Here is a 27,728-nt window from a genome sequence, read left to right as displayed (position 1 = left end):
AGGCAGACCCCAGGACGATAACAATCCTATTACATCCAGGCGTCTGATTGCAGACAATGTTCCTATGAGTTGCGTTTATTAAAAAGTAATGCACTTACAAATTTCCAAAGATAAACTGAAATTCAAATATGGCGGCCATTAAATCATCCGGGTAACCCGATGACTGGAATGTGTAGCTCTGTACTATAGCGTACGCCTGTGCATGGGCCAAGTTTGTCCGCACAGGGATGCACAGGCTTTTTGTGAATCCACATGCAAGCAGTTCTGTTATTTCAATTGGGACTCTAAGGTTTATTTACTAAAACAGAAGAGTGCAAAATCTGGTGCAGCTCTGCATAGAAAGCAATCAGCTTCCAGGTTTATTTTTTGTGAAAACTTAATTGAACAAGCTGCAGTTAACAGCTGATTGGCTAACATGCACAGATGCACCAGATTTTGAACACTCCATTACAGGGCCTGCATGGGCACAGCTACTGTTCCCAGTTTGCCAGCTATACAGGCGCACAGCCCTGAATGTACACTGTGATTACTGTGAATACACTTGCGCCACAAAATACTATTATGAGTAAAAAATAAAAAATGAAGCTGCTGCTGCAAGTCTCCTAATATCAATGAGTTACCGCAGTTTAGATGTACTCTATGTGGTCAGCAGCGATAGCTCTTGCACAAAATATAAATATAAACACACCAATCAACCACATTAATTGCTTATAAATATTGCATCGAAATACTTTATCAAATGCCAACCTTTTAAGTGCTAGTGAAAGGTATACAGTGCTAGTGCAAAATAGGAAATAACCCCAATAAACCCAATGTGCTCATAAATAATGAAGAAAAATAGAATAATAATGTCCAGTGACAACAATCCAACAATAAATGTGTGCTGAATCCTTCTCTAATTTTCACCCAAATGTACGCAATCTTCCTGCCAGATATGGTCAGATGCGTTGTGAAGGTATATCTTGGGGGTATAGTGGTGGTGACAACCTCCGTGCAAAGTAAAGAAGGAATTCCCACTCACCAGACGGTGTTGGTCCATCTTACCTTATGGCAAGTGGGATCAAAGGTCTCCGTGACCTAGATGCGGGTCTCTGGATTGTCCTCCCAGCAAGGTTCCTCCACAGGGTAGGTGGTGATCAGGATGGTCCCAAGGAGAGCAAACAAAAAGCAAATGGCTCCTCATAGAGTAAAAAAGTTTAAGCTTTTATTAATTAAAAAACATCCCTTAAAGGGCCAGTATACAGAATGTTTAAAAAGTTGGAATTTTGATGAGAAAAACTCCCGTGAGTCCTTTGTGATTAAAGGAGATCTTCACTGCATCTGAGCACTACAAACCAAAAATTCTATTTAATTAATTTTTAATATTCAAAGCAAACTCTCCCATCCATCTATGTCTTAATGATTTGTTTTGTTGAGGAATCACTTTGAAAAACATCCCTCTAGCATTTTTGGCGGTGGCCATCTTGAGTAAGAGCAAATGATTCTCATAGCATTTACTTCCTGGAATCCATCTGCCCTTAGCTCAAGCATGCATGCAGGAGAGTGTGCTTAGCTAAAAAAAAAACCCTCCTCCTGTCCTCCCCTCCTGAAAACTCCTGGAATATATGACGTAATTTGCCTAGGCAGGAAACCAGAAAGTAACTAAAGAAATGTGAAAAAAAAAAATATAAAACAAATAAATATGATATACTTTCCTATCTGTTTACTAATGATAGCAGCATGGGGAATAAAAATAATTAATGTTGATTGGGAGAGTGAAGTTCCACTTTACGGTAAGCACTGTATAGGTGAAATGCATTAGAGAGGTGTACCTGATGGGTGGAGACTAAGCTGAAGTCAGTTGTTGGAATCTTGCTATCATGGTTGACATCATCAGTGTGCGGTCCCGCGCTTTATTTGTGGATTTGCTGTGTCCCAAATTACATGAATGGGACTGCCTGGATGGCATACCTGTGCATCCTTATGTAGTAGGTAAACATGGTCCTCTATATGCTATAGTACCCCCGTATGAACAATTTCTTAGGTGTAACAATTGGGTTGATTCACTAAAGTTGGAGAGTACAAAATCATGTGCAGCTCTGCATAAAAACCAATCAGCTTCCAGATTTTATTGTCAAAGCTTAACTGAACAAGCTGAAGTTAGAAATTGGTTGGCTACCATGCAGAGCTGGACCAGATTTTGCACTCTCCAGTTTTAGTAAATCAACCCCACTGTCCCAAATGAACAACCCCCATCATACCCCTAAATCTGATCTGACAGCTTGCTCGTGTTCTACTTCCCCTCAGAAGCTGTCAGATTTGAAATTGGTGTAGCCCTCACCATTTCCAGCAAAAATATAAAAGTGTGGAAACTTTTTAAGACCCCTCGTATAAAGGCATGTAGACAGCTAAGACTAATAACAAAGTCTGGCTACCAGGTAAAATGTGGATCTAGGAACCTCGGTGAGACACATACAATATGCACCATCCACAATTCTGCCCGCCAGTGCATCTATTACTGGCAATAATCTCTGTCTATCTTGCCATGTCTATCATTGTACATGATTGCTGAACACAACAATATGTGTTTGTGTATATATGTTGCTTAATTTGATTGACTGATTGTAAATGATGTACTACTAATAAGTCTCCTACACATTAACTGAAATAATTATAAGTAAAGATGGTATTGAGGATGGCTTTCCTGACCGATAAAATGAAAGGGAGTGAAGAGATCAGAAGTGAGTGACTTTTGATCTCTTGAAGAGTAGCTTGAAGCTTGAAGAAGGTGTTTGACTGCTGCTACACCCGCAGGTCGCATGCTCAGAAACACGTTGCATACCCAGTAATGCCATCATGCCATGCGCTGCGCTCTCATGGTCGACTTCTGGGTAGCGAGTGGAAGACTATCACGGCAGGAGCTGGCGGCATGGCTGAGGGACACTGATGGCAGCTTGTTTAGGATGCCTACACTGGGATTTGCTACTTGCCATGTGAGTTGGCAATTGTTTTTATCCTGTTAAAGTGGTACTATACTAATACACTTAGAGGTGCCACTCTCCTTGTATATTTTAGCTGCTGCTGGAATTTGCTTCAGGCTTTCGTTCAGCAGGCTGCCATTGGTGGATGGACTCTTTATTACTATAAGACTTCAAGACTGCCATGCCTTTTTACATGGACTTTATATCTTTTCTTTTTTTTTTTTTTTTTTTCTATCCAGGTCCCCTATATTTGTGCTTATCCATTGTCACATCTAGATGAAGACTACCAGTTTGCGGTACTTTACTTTATATCTGACTTTTACTCTCTGCCCACCATCTCCTAAAGCACTTTAACTTGTTCAGATACTTACACAACTTCTATTACAAATACATTTAACAAAGTATTAATAAATACAGATCTGCATTATTGTGTGTCTTTTAATTATGCCTATAGTTCACTTTAATGAATCGGTGCTCTAGCAATCTCATACTTCAGGCTCTGAGAGAAGCTTTAATAGATGTTTAGAGAGTTTAGGTTTATTTAGTTCTTCCCATGCTGGCAGCTGCCAAGGGCAAAAAGCAGAAGGAGAAGGCCACTTCTGTTAGTAGGCATGATGTGCAGCATTGGCTAGAAAGAGGTTGGAATCAGGTTATCATAGCAACCCTACCTCTGCTATAGATTCCTATTTGTGGCATCCAGTCAAAAAAGCTGCAGAAATTGTGCAGCCAAGAAATGGGACCCTGGGTTGGCTTGAAGGAGCGGATTAGCTGCCCTAAAGAAGCTATTATGCTTCTATGGGCAACTGAGGACAGTGGACTGATGGATTCAAGGACAGTCTATACCAGCTATTCTCAACCAGGGTTCCATTGAACTCTAGTATACCTCCAGGGGTTGTTAGTATTTCCTTGGGCTGTGGCTAGTTGACGTTCCATTTAATAGTGCCTACATAGTTCCAGGGTCGTTGCCACTTAACAGAATCAATGGCATAACTCCAATTATCTTTTTAACTATTTCTTAGGCTGGCGTTCTGAGTCTGACCTGGGCGTTCCTCCCCTGACCCCCAATGAACTGGTTTTGGTAGGGTTTCCCGGAGGCTTGAAAATAATTTCACGGGTTCCTCTATGGTAAAACAGTTGAGAAAGGCTGCTCTGTACAGAGGAGGAAAACACATTACAAGAAGGTAGTAACCATTATAGCATCCATTTTTCCAAGCTTCCCCCTTAAATAATCCTTATAAAAAGAAATAAAATAACATATATTACATTTTCCCTGTTGCGCCTTAATTGAATACCTTTAGTCTGACATGCAGAAGACATTTCGGAAGTGAACCAGTTCAGGCTTAGGCTGATGTTTTTCATGATATGTTCTTAGGTACTTACAATACAGACTATGGATCTTTATATGCAGATTAAACATAGTTTGTGAGCTGTTCAATTCTCCTTTGGCGTCAGACCTGCAGCGAGGCCCATGAAAACATAATCTTGTTTTGATTAGAATTTTGCTGAAGTTACATAAATATGAGGCTAGCATTCACTGCTGGTGTCTACATATATTATTTTCTTAGTGATTAATCACCTCCTTGACTTTTCCAGCTCATGAGCAGCGATGGAAAGTAGTGATGTTAGGAGGGGCACTTAGGATGAAGCTGAAATAATTGTAAGAAGCCGGGCTCTTTTATCTGAGCATATGCTGCAAATAAGATACTTTTGTGCTGGAGCTATTTTCTGGGGAGCAAATCTTTACTGGATTTTTGGAAAAAAAAATTCTGACATAATTTAAAAATAAATTTAAATATAGTGAAAAAGAACAGCTTTAGAAGAGGGTTTATCAAAAAAGTATTTTAAAGCAGTTATAATTGTAACCATTCTCAATACATTATTCTCCCTCCCCCTTATATCATGGGTAGCACACAGATCAGAATTTCATCTATAGGACAAGGCCTCACAGAAGCCCCCCACCTTTATCATTTACTCTTCAGAAAGCTCTTATCAAGCACTTTTTTTAAAAAGATCAATAATTAATTTCAAGATCTAGGATTCTGGATCTTGGTTAGGATCTGGAGGTGTTGAAGGCCCTGTGTCTCATCATTTAAAGCAGAACTCCGTGATCGGCAAAAAAATCCCCCATTAGTACATTCTAATTGAATTTTCAGGAAGTCCTCTCTGTAATTCAAAAAATACAGCATCTATTTTGCCAAGGAGGAAATGTAAATGCAGGGAGACGTCACATCCTCCTCTCTCACTCTAAACTCATTAGAGACTACAATTCCCATTATGCAAAGGCAACTGCAGTGAATGTGGGTGGGCAAATTTTGCCTGTGTACTCACCCACTTGTGCCCCCACATTCACCAGCCTCAAAAACATAAAGGACTAGAAATAGATAAATAAAACTTGTTTTCCTCCTCCAAGTGTTCAGGTTTTAGAACACCGGCGACTTATGACTCATCCCTGGCTACAACCCAATCAGAAAAAAAGTACCTGGGCATGCGACCCTGTGGTAAAACAATTAAAATTTACCCTCACAAAAGTCCACTTGTGACAGTCACATCATCCACTGCTTGTGTATATCGCCACCACTGAACTGTGTATATCCCCGCCTCGTCGCGTTTTTTGATGATATTTTATTTTATGAGATGCACCTGTAATGTCCTGGGGAAACCTTTCACCATGTTCGTCATTGACTGCGACAGATTTGTGGAGAGAAAAGTCCAAATGTGAATGCAGAAAATTAATCTTCAGTGACATGTTTCAATTAATGGTCTTGTATGCTGTAAGAGGTTGGTCAACCAGATAAATGTAGTTTGGTGCTCTGTAGTTGCCAAGGGAGTTTTCACGATATCCTTGAATGCTTTCCAGGCAATTTTCTCTGTCCCCTCTAACAGATCTTCGAACCACTTGTCATTAATGATGTTTCTGATCTGTGGATCAACAAAAATGCTCCTTAAAGGAAAAGTTCACTTTTTGTAACATGGTACACTCACAGTCAGGGTGAAAGCCAGTGGGGGATCTTGAATGACGATCCATCCGCCCTGGCCACGTCATTCATTCACAGTGGTCTGTCAATAGGAAAACTACAAGTCCAGACAGTCTTTGTCAGCTTGTAGTTCTGAATGAACTACCAGGGTGCTGTTGATCGCTCTAAGTGGTTCATGGAGCTTTCTGTCAGTGTAAGTGCCTGCCCGTATAGGAGGCACTAGCAGACCTCTACACAGACAGTCTACAAGACTGTGGCATTGCACCTATGATCTGCCGATTGTGGGTGCAATGCTTTACAAGTCCCTAACAAAAATCTACTAAAATGCATATTTTTTTATCTGCAAAAAAAATGTGAATTCATTTTTTTTTTGTAAAGTGAACTTATCCTTTTATCTTGTCCTCAGTTATTCTTGGAAACATCTGTCTCAAATAACGAAAACCTTTACCTTCCTTTTCGCTTTCACAAAATTTTTCACCAGTCCAAGTTTTATGTGAAGCGGGGGCAAAAATATCTTTGTTGGGGTTGTAATCGATATGTGCAAAGAGAGATCACACAAATACTTATAAGTATAACATTTATTAAAGGTAATGACAGATACAGATAAAGCAAATATTAGAAAATATAACAATAATACTTAAATAAAGATGCTGTTTCGCCACGGAGTCCCCCCATAAAAGCATGGCCAGGAAATCAGACCAGACGCATGCATGTTACATGATGAAGCTCTGGAGACGAGACTAAAGTCTTACCTGTTTTGGCTGTGGTAATATAGAACCTGAATGTAAGGAAATAGTCACTCCGCCCTTATAGCAGTATGACCTTTTAAGGAAAATAGCACATTCCTGAAAGAGAGGGGGCTGACTTGTCCATATAAGCAGTTTACAATCACATTTTTATCACACAAGTAAGCTAAAAGTTACCAGATAAAAACAATATATTAGAAGCTTTATTAGATATTTGTGAGGCAACTAGACAACTAATAATACGGTAATATGAAATATACAATTTCCTTATCCCCATGATTTTCTGTCCTGGAACCAAATTCTTTCAAAGTGGCTATTTATTTTTAATGCAATGTGACTTCCCTTACGTGGCTGTTCCATTTGTATATGTAACAATAGTACTTGGTATATCCAGGCAGCAGAACCATTACTTTTAGAACTTCACAGATATTCCAGTTGTACTTATACAGGAGTAGTGCAGACAAATATCATCTTGGGCAAAGTATTAATCTTTGACTAAGTATTGTACTTTTCCACTTTTCATCATCTGAATATCTCTTCTTTATCTCCTCACAGTAACCTATGCTGCATTCAACATCCACCTTTTACTGAAATTGACTCACTACTATCAATGTGCTCCATGGTAACCTATGCTGCTTTCAACATCTGTCCACATCATTGTGGTCTTTATTTTGTTCTCTTATTGTCTCACCAATATTATAAACTGAGCTTAATTTTTACAACTCTGCCCTCCTGCTCTCTTGTAGTCTGATTTTGGTGTGAGAGATTTGCTTTGCTAGCCATGTGCCTTTTTGAACTCCTAATTGATTAATTGACAAGTAATACCTGTCAAGGTCTTGCCTTGCCCTCCTGTTGGCAGCTATCTTGGACATGTGCAGACTGCTGCCTCTTATAAACTCTGATTCCTTCATCACTTGTCTGCTGCTTGGGTGTTGCACAGTGATGATGCTGCACACCTGACTATATCAATCACCTGATGGGTTGCAGTCCTTGCCCTTGCATTTGTGCTCCAATCACTGCTAGCAGTCTTCTGTTCTCCGTGGTCCTTCGTGTCTGACCAGGCTTGGCTGACTACTCTCCTGGCTCTCCACCCCGCATCAGCAGACTACTCGCCTCTGGACTCGACTCTGGCTTGGATGACTACCCGCTTCTGGACTCGACCCCTGGCTTGGATGTCTACTCACTTCTGGACTTGACCCCGGCTTGAATGACACATCGCTTCTGGACTTGGCACCAGCTGTTCCTGATCTCGCTATTTTCTCTTGCTGTGCATTTATTATTGTTTGCTCCAGTAAACTGCCATATTTTACCTGCATCTCGGTGTGGGCTGATTTCCTGGCTCCCTGACACTACACTACCAACAGTATCTCAATATAAATTGAGACCATCTTTAGGGGAAGCACTGACCACGGTATTGCAGGCAACTATTATCTTGGCCAAATAATATTCTGGGACTAAGAATTGCACTTCAGTTCTGCACTTCAGCAAATTCTCCAAGAGAAAATCTAAAGCTAACTACTTTACAAAACACTAAACAGACTGCATGTGACCTGTTTCCCCATCCAGCTCTTTCATATCTTACCCAATCTGCCTCTTAATCTCTCCACTCTGTAACATTTGCTCTCTACCTCGCTTTCTCACAGTTCTTTTCTCTCTCCTTTTTATCAAGAAGAACTTTATTAAGCTATATATACCATATAAAACAAAACCAAAACAGAGTCCAGGGCAGGCACGCCCCGCAACCTACACACAACTAACAAATGTAAGAAACATCCTGCATCAAGTCAGCAATTAAATATGATAGAAAATAATTACAACACCACTGTCCCTCAAGCTAGCAACCCTCAGCATTGATCAAAAGACATTCCCGCCCTTTCCTCTCTCCTTAAACTCTCTTTCATTCACCCTCTTTTTCACCCCACATCACCCTCACTCCCATCCTATCCTTATTACTGCACTCATGAACTCCTGCTAATTTTGATCCCACATACTAATAAAACCTCAAGGACCCTGGGACATGGGGCTTTATACACATCCCACTTCTGCATTACCTCCCGCACCCCTCCGTCTCAAATGATTAAGGTGCACTCTTACTAAGCTGCACTCTACTAAGGCTAAGTCCCAGCCAAGATAAATCTGCCCTCCAAGCATACAATTCCTGCCTCCTCACTGCCAAACAGACCTACAGTACTTTATCACTCTCATTAACAACCACTCATGCAGTCCCATCAACTCTTTTCTACCTTTAACTCTCTACTTTGTTCTTCACTCCCTCCACCAACGAATTCACTCAGTGTCCAGGAGATCACAAATTACAACAAAGATAAGATTGATATTTTTCATACTCATATTCTCCATTTTTCCAGTTATCTCCCCCACTTAACATTTCATGGCCACCTACACACTCAATACTTTGTTTACCCTGCTACTATGGAGGAAGTCACTAAACTTTTTTACTAATGGTTACCCAATCACCTGCCCTCTGGACCCCATTCCCTTTCCAATATTACCCTGTTGCCCCATCCTACACTCTCTAACTCACATCTTCAAACTCTCTCTCTACTGGTGTCTTCCCCAACCTTCTAAAACTGCACTAGTCACCCTTATACTTAAAAAGCCTGGACTGCACCTCATCTGTCTTAACAAACTAGAACCCATCTCCTTGCTTGCTTTAACCTCCAAACGTCCTGAACACCATGTTTACAACCGCCTGAGCTGCCACTTCATTGAGAATAGCCTTCTTGATCCCCTTCAGTCTGGATTTCACTCTCAACACTGCACAGAAACTGCTCTACTATAACAAACGGCTTACTAATGGTTAAAATCAATGGCCACTATTCTGGACTCCTAATCCTGGATGATATTTCTTCTGCCTTTGATACAGTTGACCACAGCCCCCTTCTCAAAAAATTGAGGACGTACCCCTTCCCCAACATTTCTGTTGTGGTTGATAGCGCAACTATCAGTTCATCACTATATGCCAAGGAGCTAGGTGTAACCCTGGGCTCAGGCTGCCTTAATCTCTGTAACATCTCCAAAACCAACTACACCACAAATATTCTAATTCATTCCCTGGTTATCTCTCATCTTGACTACTGCAACTTCCCCCTCATTGGCTTACCTTTACATAGGCTATCCTCCCTTCAGTCCATCATAAATGCTGCTGCCAGACTCATCCACCTTACTAACCATTCAATGTCTGGTACCCCTCTCTGCAGATATCTCCATCCTCATCAGAGTTGTATAAAGTACTCGAAACCCATACTTGAGTAAAAGTACAAGTGCTCGATCAAAAAGTGACTTGAGTAGAAGTGGAAGTGCTCGATCAAAAAGTGACTTGAGTAGAAGTACTAAAGTATTCAACATTTTTTGTACTTAAGTATTGCAAGTAGTTTTTTTAAAAAATTTTGCTACTCAAGTACTGAAAGTAAAAGTACCAGTAGTTTTTTTAAAAAAATTGCTACTCAAGTACTGAAAGTAAAAGTACAAGTACTGTGTTATGTAGTTATTAAAGAAAGAAGTCAAAAGTTTGAACATCGTATTGTTTTTTATTATTTCAAATGCAGCTTTTATTTATACATACAGTAGCATTTATTTTCGTATGCGCTGATAATACACATGTTTTGAGCTTCATGAAACCTGCCATCTACTGTTCTGGCAGTGGTAATTTTTATAATAGTAACGAGTAACTATGCAGCACACAAAAAAAGTATTGGAGTAGAAGTATTGAAATCATGGAAAAAATGTAGTGAAGTAAAAGTGGAAGTAGGAGAAAAAAATTCTACTCTAGGAAGGTACAGATACCGCCTTTCAGTACTTAAGTACAGTAGTGAAGTAGTTCTACTTAGTTACTATATATCTCTGATCCTCATCCCCCATCCACTACTCTACCAAGCTACATTGCTAAACTTGTTTTAAAATTCTATCCAAACTGTTCCTTTCAGTCCTCACAATACCTCCTGCTCTCCAGCTCATTTGTCATCTCCTCCTCAGGCTCGCCTCAAGAACTTCTCCAGAGCCTCCCCCATCCTCTGGAACTCTTTACCCAGTCTGTCTAACAATCTCCTATTCTATCCACCTTTAGGCGATCCCTGAAAACTCATGTCCTTAGAGAAGCCTATCCTGCTTCTAACTAATACACTGGCCTTTTACTTTATCAATTAGCTCATACCCCACAGATATTATCTTTTGTATCATTTGATCCTCCCTCTTAGATTGTAAGCTCTAACAAGCAGGGCACTCTTATTTCTCTTGTATTGCCCTGGATTGTAACTGTACTGTCTGTCTTTATTTTACAAAGCGCTGTGCAAACTTTTGGCATTATATAAATCCTGTATAAAAAAAGTAATAATACTTGGTGTACTGGATGTGCTTCGACAACAGTTCCATATGTTTCTTTCATGTGTGCAGCATAGCCAGCTAGGTATTCCATATTGCAAATTGCAAAAACAAAAGATTTCTATAAAATGGTATGTGAATTACAGGGTATTTTCATGATTGGCAGGCAACAATCTGTAAAATACATTAAAAAATGTTCAGAAAGCAAAATCTTTGTTGTCCAGTGTAATTAGAGACATCCAAATTTTTCAAACATTCAGCAAACACAAATATCACAAATTGGCCGCACATTCCCAAAAATCTTAGACTATCTGTTCGGAATATATTTATGAAATATGTTACAATTCCAAACTGAGTTTGTTGTTTTGTAGCTTGTTCTTAATTTTGTATATAATAATGTTTCAATCCTGAGCATTCAGTTATAGTCTATGTGTTCGAAAAATGCACACACCGCTAATCCCCAGGCGACTTTACCCACATGTTTTGGACCTGCCCTCTTATTGCTAAATACTGGAAAGATGTACTATCCATCATCATTATGTTGCCCCTGATCCCATTAGCCAAGGAGGTCTGCCTACTGGGCCTAATAGACAACGTCATCCCCACTAGGGCTGTAAAAACCATGGTTGGCCTCCTCCTTTTCTTTTCTAGAAAGGCTAGCACCTTACATTGAAAGAGGAGGGCCCCCCTATTTAATTTTGGAAACAGCTAGTTAGCAACAGTCTTCTACTCTACAAAGATACCTATACCAACTGTGGCTGCCCAGAAAAATATGACAAAGTGAGGGCCGCGTGGTTAGCGGATCCTTCCAATGCCTCCTGATAAAAGGCAATGAACCTCGGTTCTGGCATCCAATAGACCTCCATTCACAACTGAGCCCCCTAGTCTTTTATTCTGTTCCCTATTATGTAGGATAAATTTATTGTTAATTTTCTTTTCCCCTTTTTTTGGTCAGATACATATGAGTAGCATTCGCCATCCTACGATATTATAGTAATGTATAATTCCATCTGATAACTGCACCTATTTCATCTGGATGTTGCTCGCGTACATTCGAGTTTCACAATTATGCCACTCAATATTCACCCCTGCGTGGTTAACACAATATGACTTATTGTTCTTAAGATGTATGTTTGTATTGTTGTACCTTGAAAAACTAATATAAGAATTTAAAAAAAAAAGAAATATGCACACACACGACTCCGTTTTTGTAATGTAGCGACCATGTGCCTTGTTGTGAGGCAAGTATATTGTTAAGACTTCCAAAATGTTGCAATCTGCTAATTTGCAAGTCAATTTGCTTATTTCTGCATCTCACCCTTGGCCATCCACCCCCACTTAGCTAGAACTTCAGGCAGCACTAGCAAATTCATGAGAATTACAAGAGTGGCAAAATCAGAGGCGTAACTAGAACCTTCAGGGCCCCGATGCAAGAAACCATGAAGGGCCCCCCCAGATCCCTGGCCGGGGCCCTTCCCTTCAAGCCCAGGGCTCTTCCCACTAATCCTGGGGCTCTTTACTCTCATTGCATGGCCTTTTATTACGGTCCCGCAGCAGGATCCTTTCACAAGTTCTGCAGTGGGCTCCCTTCCTGCAATCTTGGGGCCTCCCCACAGTGGTGCAATGCCAGGGCCCGGTCGCAAGTGTGACCTTTGCGATCCTGGAAGTTCACCCACTGGTTTGCTACCGGGCCCCCTGGAGCATGGGGCCCGGTAGCAATCGCAACCCCTGCAACCCCTGTAGTTACGCCCCTGGGCAAAATGATAAATGTATAGCAAATATACTGTATAATTTAGGTCCATCTGAACTTTCATTTTACAGGCGGTCCCCAGGTTACAAACAAGATAGGGACTGTAGGTTTGTTCTTAAAGCGCAGTTCCGGCCACAAATTTTTTTTTTCAATAAAAATACCCCTTTGACAGTCAGGGTTAGTACATTCCACAATGGATAGCCTCGGAACTGTCCCGAGTCGCACTTACCTTTTAGAAGAAATACTTACCTTGAAAATTTCTTCTCCAGCGCTGCCATCTCGGATGTGGGCAGCTGAAGCCAGCGCGTCCTCTTCTGCGTCCTCTTCCGTGTCTTCTTCTCCCAGAATGCGCCTGCACCGGCCCCGCTCATCACTTCCGGTGCGGGCGTGTCATCCCTCCACAGCTTCTGGGCATGTCCAGAAGCTGTTTAGCAGGGAATGAGGCGCCGCATCGTGACTCCGCCTAATCGTGTCATTTCCGGCCTGCAAATAACGCGATATTTCGTCCCTAGGCGATTTGAAAGGAGTCATGGGATACATTACAGTGCTATCCCAGGGGCCCTTGCAAATCGCCGAATGACGTCATCGCCGAAGCGTCCGCCATTACAGCGGCGGACTATAATAGAAAAAAAAAAGGTATTTGCATTGAAAAAAAAATGACTATGATTGTGAAATCTATTACTAATGTCTGAATGATCTAAAGGGACTTAAACAAATGGGTGGAACTCCGCTTTAAGTCAAATTTGTATGTAAGTGGGAACAGGTACATTTTTTAAGTGTAGCCCCAGACAAAAGTATCATTTTTTTATTTTTTTTTTCTTGGATAGCATAGGCAAGGGTTAACACTCCTTTATTTTGCTCTCTACCCCTGTTTAGAAGATTTTACCTCACTTTCTGTCCCTGTGACAACCGGATTTTGAAAATTTTGGGTTGCTGTGGAAACAAGGATTGGTGATAAAGCTTCAGTGGAGACACCTTTTTCCATGAGAACTCTTACCGGAGTAAATTTCCCTTCCTAGGGGTAGATTTCTTCTCACTTCCTGTTGTCTCCCTCCGTTTGTAAGTAGGAGTTGCTTGTAATTTGGATGTTTGTAAGTAAGTTGGATGTTTGTAACCTGGGGACCGCCTGTACAGTAAATCAGCTAAATGCATTTCAGGTTCCAGGTGTGCAAGGTCAGTTTCATTCTTTAAAAGGCAGCTACAGCCTAATCGAAAAGCATGTCTGCTGCCAGCATGCTGTAGAGAAGGTCGCTTGCTCTCTATCTGGAAGCAGTGGTCTCTCTGCAGAGGTCCAACATGTTTCCTGTGACTCAGACCTAGAGTTCTCCAAATAGCAAGGAGCATAAACTTTGCTGATTGCAGATTTATAGATCTGACTTAGCTTGGTATATTGTATCTGTAGAGAGACCGCTGCTTGCACAAATAAATCAAGGAACCTTCTCTACAACATGCTGGCAGAGGGCAAAGGCTTTTCTATTCAGGCTGGGGATGATTTCTATAGAAAATAACTCTAAGTTCCGGTTCACACTATAGCGATGACAGACATCACATGTGACTCGGAGCGCACTGCTCTGAAAATCACATGCGATGTTTGTGCGATGCGAATTCAGCCATACAGATATTTGCATCGGATTCGGACACAACACGCACAGGACCCTTTTTCAGATCACACCAATGTGATCCGCTTCATGTCCAAACTGACAGTTCGCACTGCGATATGCGAACTGGTCTGGGGGTGTCGTTAACTTCATATTGACACCCTCAGCGATTTGCATATGACAGTGTGAACTGCCTGTGATATGAATGCGATGCGGGAACCCGCAGTGGATTCGCAGGATTCACGCATCGCATATATGTGAGCCGGCACTAAAACTGCAGATGGAATTTATTTAGCTGATTTAAATTAAAAGTTAATTTGGCTTTTCATGTGGATTAACACTATTGGGTGCAGGAACCGCATGCGATTGTGAACTGGGATTCTTCAGGAGTGCGATTTGAGCCATTATTCTGTATGGCTCAAATCTCACCAAAACCCGCATCAAAATCGTGCAGAATCCTTTTTTTTGTTCACACCCCTACGAACCAATTTTGGGGTGTCGTTAACTTAACATACACACAAGCAACGGTTCGCATGAATGGAGTGCAATTTGGATGCAGAATTAACTGTAAATTCGCAGCACACAAGTGTGAACCGGAACTGTAACTTGCTAAGCTAGTCAAAACTTACACCTGTATGATTGCCAGGCGAGGTATTAAATGCTGCATTTTGGAGGAGGGAGGGGTGTCATTTGTTTCCTTGTACCTATTTCTTGGCAACACTACTAGTGGGGGGGTGTAGGAACTTTGGGGCTCATTATAGTCCCTCTGATAAAGTAAACCAGTAATAAACTACACAATCATAGCCATGTTTGCTGAATTTCTGCTTTAGGATATTAGGATAACCAAGGTCATTATGGTTGTTGCTTGAAGAATGAACAATTATAATTGGATTATTGGGGGGGGGGGGGACCCTGAGATATATAGAAATCCAGGAAATCATTCAATCCACCAGCACACACCTGAAATACCTGACTTTGGTGTAACAGATGTATAACTCCCACCCGCTGTATGTAAATACACTATATTACCAAAAGTATTGGGATGGCTGCCTTTACACGCTTATGATCTTTAATGGCATCCCAGTCTCAGTCTGTAGGGTTCAATATTGAGTTGGCCCATCCTTTTCAGCGATAACAGCTTCAACTCTTCTGGGAAGGCTGTCCACAAGGTTTGGGAGTATGTCTATGGGTATGTTTGACCATTCTTCCATGAGGTTAGGCACTCCGCACTTATTCATCCCAAAGGTGTTCTATCGGGTTAAAGTCAAGACGAAAAGACCTGGGTCAGAACTCTGTGCAGGCCAGTCAAGTTCCTCCACCCTAAACTCGCTCATCAATGTCTTTATAAATCTTGCTTTGTGCACTGGTCCAAATCATTTGGTTTGAGGGGGATTATGGTGTGGGGTTGTTTTTCAGGGGTTGGGCTTGGCCCCTTAGTTGCAGTGAAGGGAACTGTTAAAGCGGAGTTCCGGCCACAAAATCAACATAATCGATTTTGGGCCATCCGCTTGCTATTGCTCACCTGAAAAATAAATGGATAGTTACGATTTTTTTTTTTTGTTTACTTACCTTGTTATTGAAGAAAAATATACTCACCTTTCTTCCACTTCCTCCATCTGTGGTCGAGGCCCGCGGCGTCACTTCCTCCTTCCATTGATTCCTGGGAGCTGAACGTCATCGCTCCCAGGAATCAATTCAACGGCACCGGCCCCATTCGTCACTTCCGGCGCGGCGCCTCATTCCCTGCTAACAGCTTCTGGGCATGCCCAGTAGCTGTGGAGGGATGACGCGCCCGCACCGAAAGTGACGAGCGGGGCCGGTGCAGGCGCATTCTGGGAGAAGAGGACACGGAAGAGGACGCAGAAGAGGACGCGCTGGCTTCAGCTGCCCACACCTGAGATGGCAGCGCTGGAGAAGAAATTTTCAAGGTAAGTATTTCTTCTAAAAGGTAAAAGTGCGGCCCGGGACAGTACAGAGGCTATCCATTGTGGAATGTACTAGCCCTGACTGTCCCGGGGGTATTGAAAAAAAAATTTTGTGGCCGGAACTCCGCTTTAAGGCGTCAGCATAACAAGACATTTTGGATAATTTTATGCTTCCAACTTTATGGGAACAGTTTGGGGATGACCCCTTCCTGTTCCAACATGACTGCGCACCAGTGCACAAAGCAAGGTCCATAAAGACATGGACGAGTGAGTTTGGGGTGGAGGAACTTGACTGGCCTGCACAGAGTTCTAACTCAGGTCTTCTCATCCACATCAGTGCCTGACCTCACAAATGCGCTTCTGGAAGAATGGTCAAACATTCCCATAGACACACTCCTAAACCTTGTGGACAGCCTTCCCTGAGGAGTTGAAGCTGTTATAGCTGCAAAGGGTGGGCCAACTCAATTCTGAACCCCATTAAAGTTCATGTGCGTATAAAGGCAGGCGTCTCAATACTTTTGGTAACATAGTGTATATCAGTATTATCCACAGTGTTAGACCAGTAGGGATGGAGTATGCCAAGAGACTGATTCTTCAGCAGCCACGGTGGATAACCGTTGGGTGACCCGACCTGTCTGTGTATGAGCAGCTTCACTTTCTCTAGCTGTAATGTTTTGTGTACAGGTCAAGAACACCCAATCTCAACCTTCTTCCCATTTCATCTCCTGCTCTTGTGCTTTATCTTTTAAATTATTTACAGTGTTCAAAAAACACAGGCTGTAAAAGATCAAAAACGTTGGCATACCCTCTTAATATTCAATTAGATGGTATTACAGTAACCTCAAGCAAAGCAACAATTCTAGGAGATCAATACGGCTCCAAATATATTGCATGACATTACTGTGATATCTGCCTTTATTTATATAGGCAAAACGCCATAGAGAGAGGGCGACAAGATTATAGCGTGGGGACACTGTAATAGAGTCCATCACAAAATAATAACCACATGACAGCACAATAACACATTAGAGATAAGAGAAGTCAATATAATGATATGAGATAAGGGAAAAAGAAAAGGCGCATCTGGCTTACATCAACAAAGCAGAATGGCCGGGATAAAAGAGCTTGATAAAAGACGGCTAAATTATAGCCGGAGCAGAAAGGATTCTGTAACAGGCTGTAAATATCTGGCTGCTGTATGATTCTGTACCTGCTCTGTAATACCATGCAAAGTGTTCTGCTATTCAATGCAGTAACTACTATGGGTATGGGGAGGTGGGCCCTCTGTCAAACCCCCAAGAATGAAGGTGACCCCCAGCTCCTTATGTGAGAGTTAGGGCCCATTCAAACCTCTCCAGAGCAGTATGTTGCGCTAACATGCATATTACTACAATGCACATTAATATGTGTTACACGCATTCATTGTATTTATTGCAAATGGCAACCCAACACACTAAAGCAATGCAGCGACAACACACTATGTGTTGCAGTGCACTGCATTGCCGAAAATGACGCAAGTCTGTTTTATTGGACATTTATTTTAATTGGATTGCCTTAACATAATGCACTTTAACATATGAAAAAAAATGCATGGTTTTGCACGCGTGTTAACACGACATACCAGGGCACCAAGGTCTGAAAGGGTCCTCCAAGAATTTAGGCAACTGCTCGGGGACAGATACACTTTGTTTTATTAGTTATTTTTGACCTTTCATGGAGCAACAATCAATAGATGTGTTGTTTGGAAGCGACTTTAAGAGATCAAATCCTCCCACACTCCTGGTGGGGGTCATGTAAGTGGCCCCAACTCAGATCTACTGTGAGTCAGGTGTGTATTTCATCTTCTGTCTCATTTTAATGTTATTTATTTTCAAAATATACAATTGTGTACTTTTGTTGCAGAAAAGGATGTTAGATTAAAATAGACAACAAGCATTATCTGTTTCCAAAAAAGCTGTATGTCGGCAAGTGTGGTGTAACTGAACCGCCGACTCACACTGTGTTTGTGGTTTACCATCAGTATACGGCTTCCTTGCAGTCATGAACATATATACCAGAGTTTCCCAGCCGCCCTACAAAGATAGCCAACAACTTAGCTTGTACTGCAATCACTCTTTATTAAACAATCACACAGAATTTATATACAGCATGGACCTCCCCCTTCTGATCATATTACCACACACAGGTCAGGGGTTGCCTGATTACATTATCATATGCAGATGAAATTGTATACAGAAACAGAATTAACCTGAACTCATTATCTAGCCATCTGGACAGAACAATGTGGGCTCATTAACATTTACCAATGGGACAGGCAGACTTAACACAATCCACATTCTACCTCAATAGATAGACAATAGGACAAGACTGCCAATGACAGTCTGTCCGTCTCCTACGGTGAAGTACATGGAATACACATCTACGTATTGCTATGATTATTTAGGAGTCAGACTTCATGGCAACAGGCTATAGGTCTCACAGTGTCAAGTGGGATTAAATCTTCAATTTTCTTGAGAGATATTGCTGACAAATATTACTGTCCCACTTGAAGCAATCCAAACCATTAAGTATCTGTCTTTCACTCCCAGTGACGGTGAGTACCATCACATGTGGTTTACCCTCCCCTCTGTAGGTGGCGCTGTATTGCTGACCACTGTACAGAAGTAATGCAGGATGAGGGGAAGCTTGTTTCTCTGAAAACCTCCATAGGTGTCACCTGGGGAACTGCTGTCTTTTTGGGTGCTGCAACACTGGATCACCTCAGCGGCCATCTTTAGTGAAGGCTATGCTATTAAATAGCAATGCCCCACTGCAGTTGGCACACATTTGCAAAGTGTATAGAGGAGCCTGTACAACTGTGCAAAGCAGAAGATAAGGCTGCATTCAGTTTTAAACTTGCAAACCCTTATATATACCCAGTGAAGTGACTGGCCTCAGGTGATACACAGGAATGAAACAAATCTTCCAACATAAGTTGTGCACATTTATCTGCAGTCCAGAATTTATAAAGCTTGTCTGAGCTTTCAAAAAATAGGGAGCAGAGAGCTGAAATTACACACTGCAGAGGAGAGCTCTGAGAGCTGATTGAAGAGAAGGAGCACCCCCCCCCCCCATTTCAAAAGCAGAAATTAACAGAGCTGAGACTGTCAATCACAGGCTTCTTCCCATTACCTTTTTTCTTTTAGTGTTAGGAAAACTTGTCAGAAGTTATTCATGCTGATAGCAAGAGAAACAAAGCACCAGAGAGAAATGACACTTAGTGCTCTTAACTGACACAAGCACACACTATATGGCAATCACAGTCATGTAGAGAGACATCCCTAAAACTTGCCAAACTCCAACTCACACCGGTACTGCCATTGAAGCAAAATGCTACTACCTGTGTTAAAACTCATTTGATAACCTTTTGTGCCCTACATTAGAGCAAGGATAAGTTTGATGCTGGAGATGCCTGACTGACAAATATACTCACCGGCCACGTTATTAGGTACACCTTGCTAGTACTGGGTTGGACCCCATTTTTGCCTTTAAAACTGCCTTAAAGTGGATGTAAACCCAATTCAGGAAATTTGACCTGGGCACATACATTTGTAGTGTTTACTTATCTCTCTGCAAAGCCCTAAGTCCTGTGTCTTTCTGCTGCTTCTTTCCTCTGTTATCAGCATGATAACTTCTGAAAAGCAGCTGGAAATTTGTGTCGGGAAGGTTGCTATAAACAGAGGAGAGAGCTGGTCTATTCACAGCACAGCTCTGCAAGTTTCTTTCTTCCTCTACCTATGTGGAGGAGGGGGTGTGCCTTTCCTCCAATCAGCTGTCACACAGTCTATCCCCAGACCCTCCTCCCACTGCTGAAAGAGGAAGTAAAAATTCTAACACGAAGTTCACTTTCTAAAGAGTATAGAAAGCTGAAGACAGCAGGCATACATGTAAAACTTATGTAGGGGGATTTGCTTCATCTCTGTGTATCATCTGGGGCCGGTCACTTCACTGGGTATATGTGAGGGTTTACATCCACTTTAATTCCTCATGGCATAGATTCAACAAGGTGTTGGAAACATTGCTCAGAGATTTTAGTCAATAATAATATGATAGCATCACGCAGTTGCTGCAGATTTGTCGGCTGCACATCCATGGTGTGAATCTCTCATTCCACCACATCCCAAAGGTGCTCTTTTGGATTGAGGTCTGGTGACAGTAGAGGCCATTGGAGTACAGTGACCTCATTGACATGGTATAGAAACCGGTGGTGAGATGATTTAAGCTTTGTGATATGGTTCATTATCCTGCTGGAAGGAGCCATCAGAAGATGGGTACACTGTAGGCCATGGCATTTAAACGATGCTCAATTGGTACATTGGACGTGCCAAGAAAATATCCCCCAGACCATTGCATCACCAGTCTGAACCATGGATATAAGGCAGGATGGATCCATGCTTTCATGTTGTTTACGCTAAATTCTGACCCTACCATCTGAATGTCGCAGCTGAAATCGGGACTCATCAGACCAGGAAACGTTTTTCCAATCTTCTATTGTCCAGTTATGGTTAGCCTGTGCGAATTGAAGACATTGGAGTACAGTGACCTCATTGTCATGTTCAAGAGTCCAGTGGTGGGATGATTTGAGCTTTGTGACATGGTGCATTATCCTGCTGGAAGGAGCCTTCAGAAGATGGGTACACTGTAGTCATAAAGGGATGGACATGGTCAGCAACAATACTCAGGTAGGCCGTGGCGTTTAAACGATGCTCAATTGATACTAAGGAGCCCAAACTTTGCCAAGAAAATATTCCCCACACCATTACACCACCAGCCTGAACTGTTGATATAAGGCTGGATGGATCCATGCTTTCATGTTGTTTGCGCCAATTGCTGACCCTAACATCTGAATCAGCTGAAATGGAGACTCATCAGACCAGGAGACGTTTTTCCAATCTTCTATTGTCCGATTTTGGTGAGCCTGTGGGAATTGTAGCCTCAGTTTCCTGTTCTTAGCTGAAAGGAGCGGAACCTGGTGTGGTCTTCTGCTGCTGTAGCCTTTCTGCTTCAAGGTTCAATGTGTTGTGCATTTAGAGATGGTATTCTGTATACCTTGGTTGTAACGAGTGGTTATTTGAGTTATTGTTGCCTTTCTATCATTTCAAACCAGTTTGCCCATTCTCCTCTGACCACTGACATCAAGTAGGCATTTTCGTCCACACAACTTGCGCTCACTGGATATTTTCTCTTTTTTGGACCATTCTCTGTAAACCCTAGAGATGGTTTGTGTGTGAAAATCCAAGTAAATCAGCAGTTTTTGAAATACTCAGACCAGCCTGTATGGAACCCAACAACCACGCCATGTTCAAAGTCACTTAAATCCCCTTTCTTCCCCCATTCTGATGCTCAGTTTGAACTTCAGCAAGTTATCTTCATCAAGTCTAGATGCCTTAATGCTTTAGAATTCTGCCATGTGATTGGCTGATTAGCAATTTGGGTTACCAAGCATTAGAACGGGTGTACCTCATAAAGTGGCCAGTGACTTTATGCATGCATGCTGGTAGGGTGTATGGCTATCATGGAAGAAAAATATATTTTGGCAGTAGCGGCCTGTCCATGAGGGGCGAAGGGCCCCCCCATCCATGCGTCCGGCCCCCTAATCTACATGCAGTGCGCTGGACGCATGGATTCCAATAGGGGAATTTTTTTTTTTTTTTTAACATGTGATTAGAGCCAGAGGCTCTAGTAGGCTTCAAAAAAGGGTGGGCTCAGGGCGCAGAGCACTGCGCCCCGAGCCCACCCAGTTGTATGGCAATAGTGAATAAATTTTTGCTATTGTCACACTGATTCTCCTCCCAGCAAATCAGGAAGAGGGTTGTGAGACCCCTTTCCCGATTGGCCAAAAGGAGAAGCAATCATACTGGCCACTGGCCAGGAAGAGGGAGGAGACACACGGCAGGTGGCACTCCCTGGCTCGGACAGGAGGAGGTAAGGAGGCAGGCTGGCCAGCTGGCCGTACAGGGGGCCCCCCGAATTACCGAATTACCCCAAATTGGTTTGACGCCCCCTCCCCCGACTTACCGAGCACCAGCCGCCACTGTATATTGGTATTAAATTTCAATGAGCCCCATCCTGAAAAAATAGAAAAATGTGGGCCCTGTGAACCAAAAGGACTTTTCTTCTACTCCAAGTTTACACTTGATTAGGAGCTGGAGAAAAGATTTTACAAGTCTAGCGTAAACCGTTAAAATGAGTTTCAAGACATACATATTTCCTGAAATATTGCACAGTCAAAGGATTTAATAAAATGACTCACCAGCGCTTTTTCTTACAAATATATCTACAAGACATTGCTGAAATCAGGAATTTTTAAGGTTCACATCAAATTACTTGCGCAGGTTTTTCTCTTCTGAATTTTTATACGGTTTATTAGACAAAAAGAGAAAATCACAATCTAGATTCCTGCTGTCCAACTGGCAGTCCATTGGCTACATAAAGCATGACCCTGGGAAACTACACCTGGCCATTTATTCCTCCTAGCGGTTGATGTGTCTGCAGGAGCTGAAAACACAAACACATTATACTGGTACTCCCAGGAGTTGAGAAACTGTGTCTGGTGCTGCAAGAATAATATGCTGTGTATTTTACCAGCCTAGCTCATAAATACAAGCTTAAAGGTCATAGCAGGCCTCAAAAGTGTGGTTAAAGCAAATCTGTCACGAGAAAAGTATGAGGACTGCAATGAAAATGCTAAGTGGCTGATTGTGTCTGCCAGTGCCGGGACAAGGCCATCCAGTGCCCAGGGCAAAGATAACAAACTGCACCCCACCCCCCCCCCCCATTCCCTTAGAGTTAGGTTCAGGGTGCCCTCATCCCTGCAATAAACTATTGCACCCAGGGCAGCCACCCCTTGTCCCATCCTTGGATGCCCCCAAACCCACATGATACCACAGTGCCCAGGGCACCAGGTCCTCCTGCCCACCCCTTGTCCCAGCCCTGGTGTCTGCCGCCAATATTTTTGAGTCACAGACCAGGAACAAGCATGATGTAATCAAGATCAACAGGATGCTCGTTCCTGGTCAGTGACTCAAAAAGCATTGAAGCCAAAGCATCAGCATTAGAGCCAGAGAATGAAGGTCAGAAATAGAATCTCCCATATTTTTATCCTGGCAAATTCACTTTATTGGAGGTTGAGATGGTTGTGGAAGAAGCAGCACTGCACCCCACACTTAACCACTTCAATACTGGGCACTATCACCCCCATTCCCACCCAGGCATAATTTTCAGCTTTTAGCGCTGTAGCATTTTGGGTCACAATTGCGCGGCCATGCAACACTGTACCCAAATTAAATGTTTATCATTATTTGAGACGGATAGAGCTTTCTTTTGGTAAAATGTAATCACAACTGGGTTTTTATTTTTTGCTAAAAAAAAAAATTAAAAAAAGACAGAAAATGTTGAAAAATTTTTTTTTCTATGTTTCTGTTATAAAATTTTGCCAATAAGTAATTGGTGAGGCTGCACTGATGGGCACTGGTGAGGCTGCACTGATGAGGCTGCACTGATGTACACTTATAAGCTTCACTGATGGGCACTGATGAGCAGGCACTGATGGCCACTGAGAGGTCGCACTGATGGGCCCTGATGGGCACTGATTGGCACCAATGGAACTGTACTCATAATCAGGGAATTGGTGATCGGTGCCCTGAATATCCGTATTAAGAACTAGGGATCGACCGATTATCGGCAAAGCCGATATATCAAGGGCCGATACGCACTTTCCCCCATATATCAGAATCGGCCCCAGAGGTTACCAGTATTGTCGATATTTCGGGAAAGTGCTTGTACCGGAGTGATGCCTGCAGCTAGAGGCATCACCCCAGTACCGGCGTCCATAGCCAACGGTCGGCTGTCTTGTAATGACAACTGACGCGGCTGAGAAGCCGCTCGGCTGTCATTACAAGAAATGGGAGGGGACGCCCCCCCCCCCGCCTTCCACGGCTCGCCCAGGTCTCCCGTCTCCCGGGCAACCAGCCTGCACTGCCCCGAAGAGAACACCCGATCAAAGCCACATTCGGCTCTGATCGGGTCTCCATGTAAAAACCCTGAAGTGATGTCATGACATCACTTCCAGGTACTCAGCTCCAAATTCAAAGAAGTTGCAGCATTCAAAAGAGCCAAACTTGGCGTTTTGAATGCTTTTAAGTGCAGAGGAGGGGTTTGGGGGCTTTTAGACCCCCCCAGATCCCTCCACAAGTGTACCTGTCAAAAAAATATATATTTTTTTAACGTACGAAAATATTGGCCGATACCGATATGCGATGAACAAAATATCGGTATCGGCAATTAAAAAAACGATATCGGATTGATCACTATTAAGAACATACTGACAACCTTGCCGGTGATTGGCTCTCCTTTCCTCACACAGACACAGTGCAAGAGAAAAGGACTGCCGATAACCAATAAGTTTGTTTATATATGATCAGCTGTGATTGGACACAGCTGATCACATAGTAAAGGGCCACTGTGATTGGCTCTTTACCCAGTTCTAAGGACACAGCAGTCACAGAGCATGCCCAATGCGCTCCCCAGGGGGCACCCAGGGGGGTGGGGTTCTGGGAGGACGTCCCACCCTCAACTAGACAACGGTGCTGTAGCCTGCATAGGTAACTGCTGGTTTTTGCCTAGGGGTGAAGAGCAGAACTATACTTACCTAATTGCTGATCCTCCAAGCGCAAGAGTGGTCCCTGCCGCTCTTGCCCTCCCCGCACATGCATGGACCAGCTCTGGACTGGCTCTGCACATGAGGACAGCAGGAACAGTCCCCCTCTGGATGTGGGGGGGAGCGCTGTTTTCCAGAGGATTAAAGGATCGAGTGAGTATAGCCTTTCTGTGTGCCACTGGAAAAAATGAGCAGTTAACCCATGCAGTTAGGCACAGCCCCACTTGCATGGGGAAAAAAAACCTTCTTTAATGTAGACCTGGCAAGAAAGTAGGTAAAAAAAGTTAGATTATATACATACTTTACCCTCCATCTTCTGCCCATGGTGCTTAGGCAAGTGTGACAACTTATTTGGTGAGATCATGGAAATGATGAGGATTACAAGTATTACAGAAAGAATCCCTTGCAATGGACTGGAGTGCCTCCTCAAGAGATTGGGGTACTTATTGCTCTCCAGGACTCTTGCCAGAAGAATAGCGATGAAGGGTTAGGTAAGTATAGGTAAGTATATATTCAAATTTTTTTTCCTTACAGGCAAATTTTTTGACTCCCTATATGAAGGGATTTTTACAGGAAAAGGGGGCCAGATCTAATAAGCAGATCTTGAATTTTACTACCGGCTTCTGTATAAATCCTCGGTCCGCTGAAAAGATTGGGTGGCTCTTTTAAATCTCTCCATTCAGTCACTGAGAGGCATACAACTCCCATCCAAACACAGCAGGTGTGCAAGGGAAGCAACTGCAGTTACCTGTGGTTAAACTGTTCATGCTGGTAGGGGATTTTGGGGGTACCATGACATCCGTGGCTCAACTCTTATGGAGAAGTTTTGAACTGACTACATCAAAATGCTAGCTACAATGAGAGGCTAATGTACTCATTACTCTAGTCTTCACCAGTGCAAACAATAAGGAATGTTCTCTTAAATTTAGTGTTCAATCTCTACAAGTTTTAAATGTGCTTCGGAAATGTATTTTACAGATAGTGGTTTTGGAAGAACCTGTTCATTCTCCACCTTAAATCGGAGTTCCGCCCCCCACCCCTCCAAAAATTAAAAGTCAGCAGCTACACATACTGTTTCCATTGGCTGTCAGGTGCTGCCGCCATTGCCGGTCAGGGAACCCGACAGTGAAGCCTTGCGGCTTCACGGCGGGTCCCTACTGAGCATGCGCGAAGCACACTCAGATTGGCTCGGCGGCGGAGGGTAGGAGGAGGAGACCTCACTTCGCCGCGGCGCCGTTCCCGAAAGTGGGGAAGGGTACCTGTCAAAAACAGGTACCTGTTCCCCCCTCCCCCCTGAAAGGTGCCAAATGTGGCACCGGATAGGGGGAGGAAGCAAATGAGCGGAAGTTCCATATTTGGGTGGAACTCCACTTTAAGGTGGAACTAAACTCTCCAAATTGACATTAAAGTGTTACTAAACCCACAACAGTAAAATCAGTCTGTTTATGCTGTAAAGCCCGCTTGTTATACTCACTGTGGAACCTAAGGGGTTAATCATCCATATTGTGAAAAAAAAAGCTGTTTGATCCTGTCTTCTCTGTTCCTCCCCTTTTTTTACTGTCCGCAATCCACCTACTGATAGAATAGAGCCTTAAGAGGCACTCTGCATATGCTCAGTTTGGTGTGTATTGCTAGTTTTTTTCTCTTTGAGAGGGTGCAGGTGATCAGCATAGTGCCAATCAGCACTGTCCAGACAGATAGTAGGGTCATGCAGCCTCATAGGACAGTCAGAGGAGAATGAAAACTCCTCCTACAAGCTTTAAAGGATAAGTCCACCCTAAAACTAAAATCCCTGCATCTATAGATCTCCACGATCTAACACTAACCTATCTAGCCCTGTAAAGAAGAATTCGGTATACATACCTTTTTTTTTAAACCGATCTGACCTGATCTCCAGCAGAAACTCTGCAGAGGACACGGTCGACAACGGCTGTGAAATGAATTTGACGTCACCCATAGACTTACTATGGGGCTTCCGTTGTCGGCCGTGTCCTCTGCACCCGCCTACATAGTCCCGGCTGACAACTCATGAATGCAAGTCCTGGTTTTAGTAACACTTTAACTGTTTTTAATCCTTATTACGGTAGCATTAGGAAATAGATTGGAAGGTAAAGTATGTTTACTTGTTTTAAACTTTTTTTTACTTTTCTTCAGTTGCTTCCTAGTTTGTGGCCTAGGCCAAAATAATGTCATACATCCCAAGATGTCTTAATTTTTTCTTTCATCTGAAGGAGGGGAGGGGAGGGAAGGAGAGGCTTTCTCAGCTTAGCACACCCTCCTGCTTGCATGCCTGAGCTAAAGCCTAGTACACACGCAACGATTATCGGCCGACCGATCGTCAGTCTTTTGTCCAGAGTTGTGTTTTGTTGGTTGGAATGTGCCTAGACTGCACACGAATTTTCTCGCCCGACAAAATTCTACTTCAGAAGTGATGTCATGTGTTGGTTTGCTTTCTTTGTGTTCTTTCTTCACTGAGCATGCCCAGTCTTGCTCATTAGATTTTTCCCTGTCGAAATCTGTACTGACTGCACGAAAATCGGATGTGTTTTGACAGCAGACAAAAATTTTATAGCCTGCACACCAGATTTTTTTCTGCCGAAAAGTCGGAGTCGGTTGTCGGAAGCATCATACTAACAAGCCGAAAATCGGCAGATCGGTCGTCGGACGAAAATTCCCTGCCGATGTTTGAGGCGTGTGTACGGGGCTTAAGGGTAAATAAATCCCAGGAAGTAAATGCT

Source organism: Pelophylax lessonae, assembly GCF_965119305.1.
Source record: "Pelophylax lessonae genome assembly, chromosome: 6".
NCBI classification, from domain to species: Eukaryota; Metazoa; Chordata; class Amphibia; order Anura; family Ranidae; genus Pelophylax; species Pelophylax lessonae.
Note: the sequence above shows the minus strand (reverse complement) of the source record.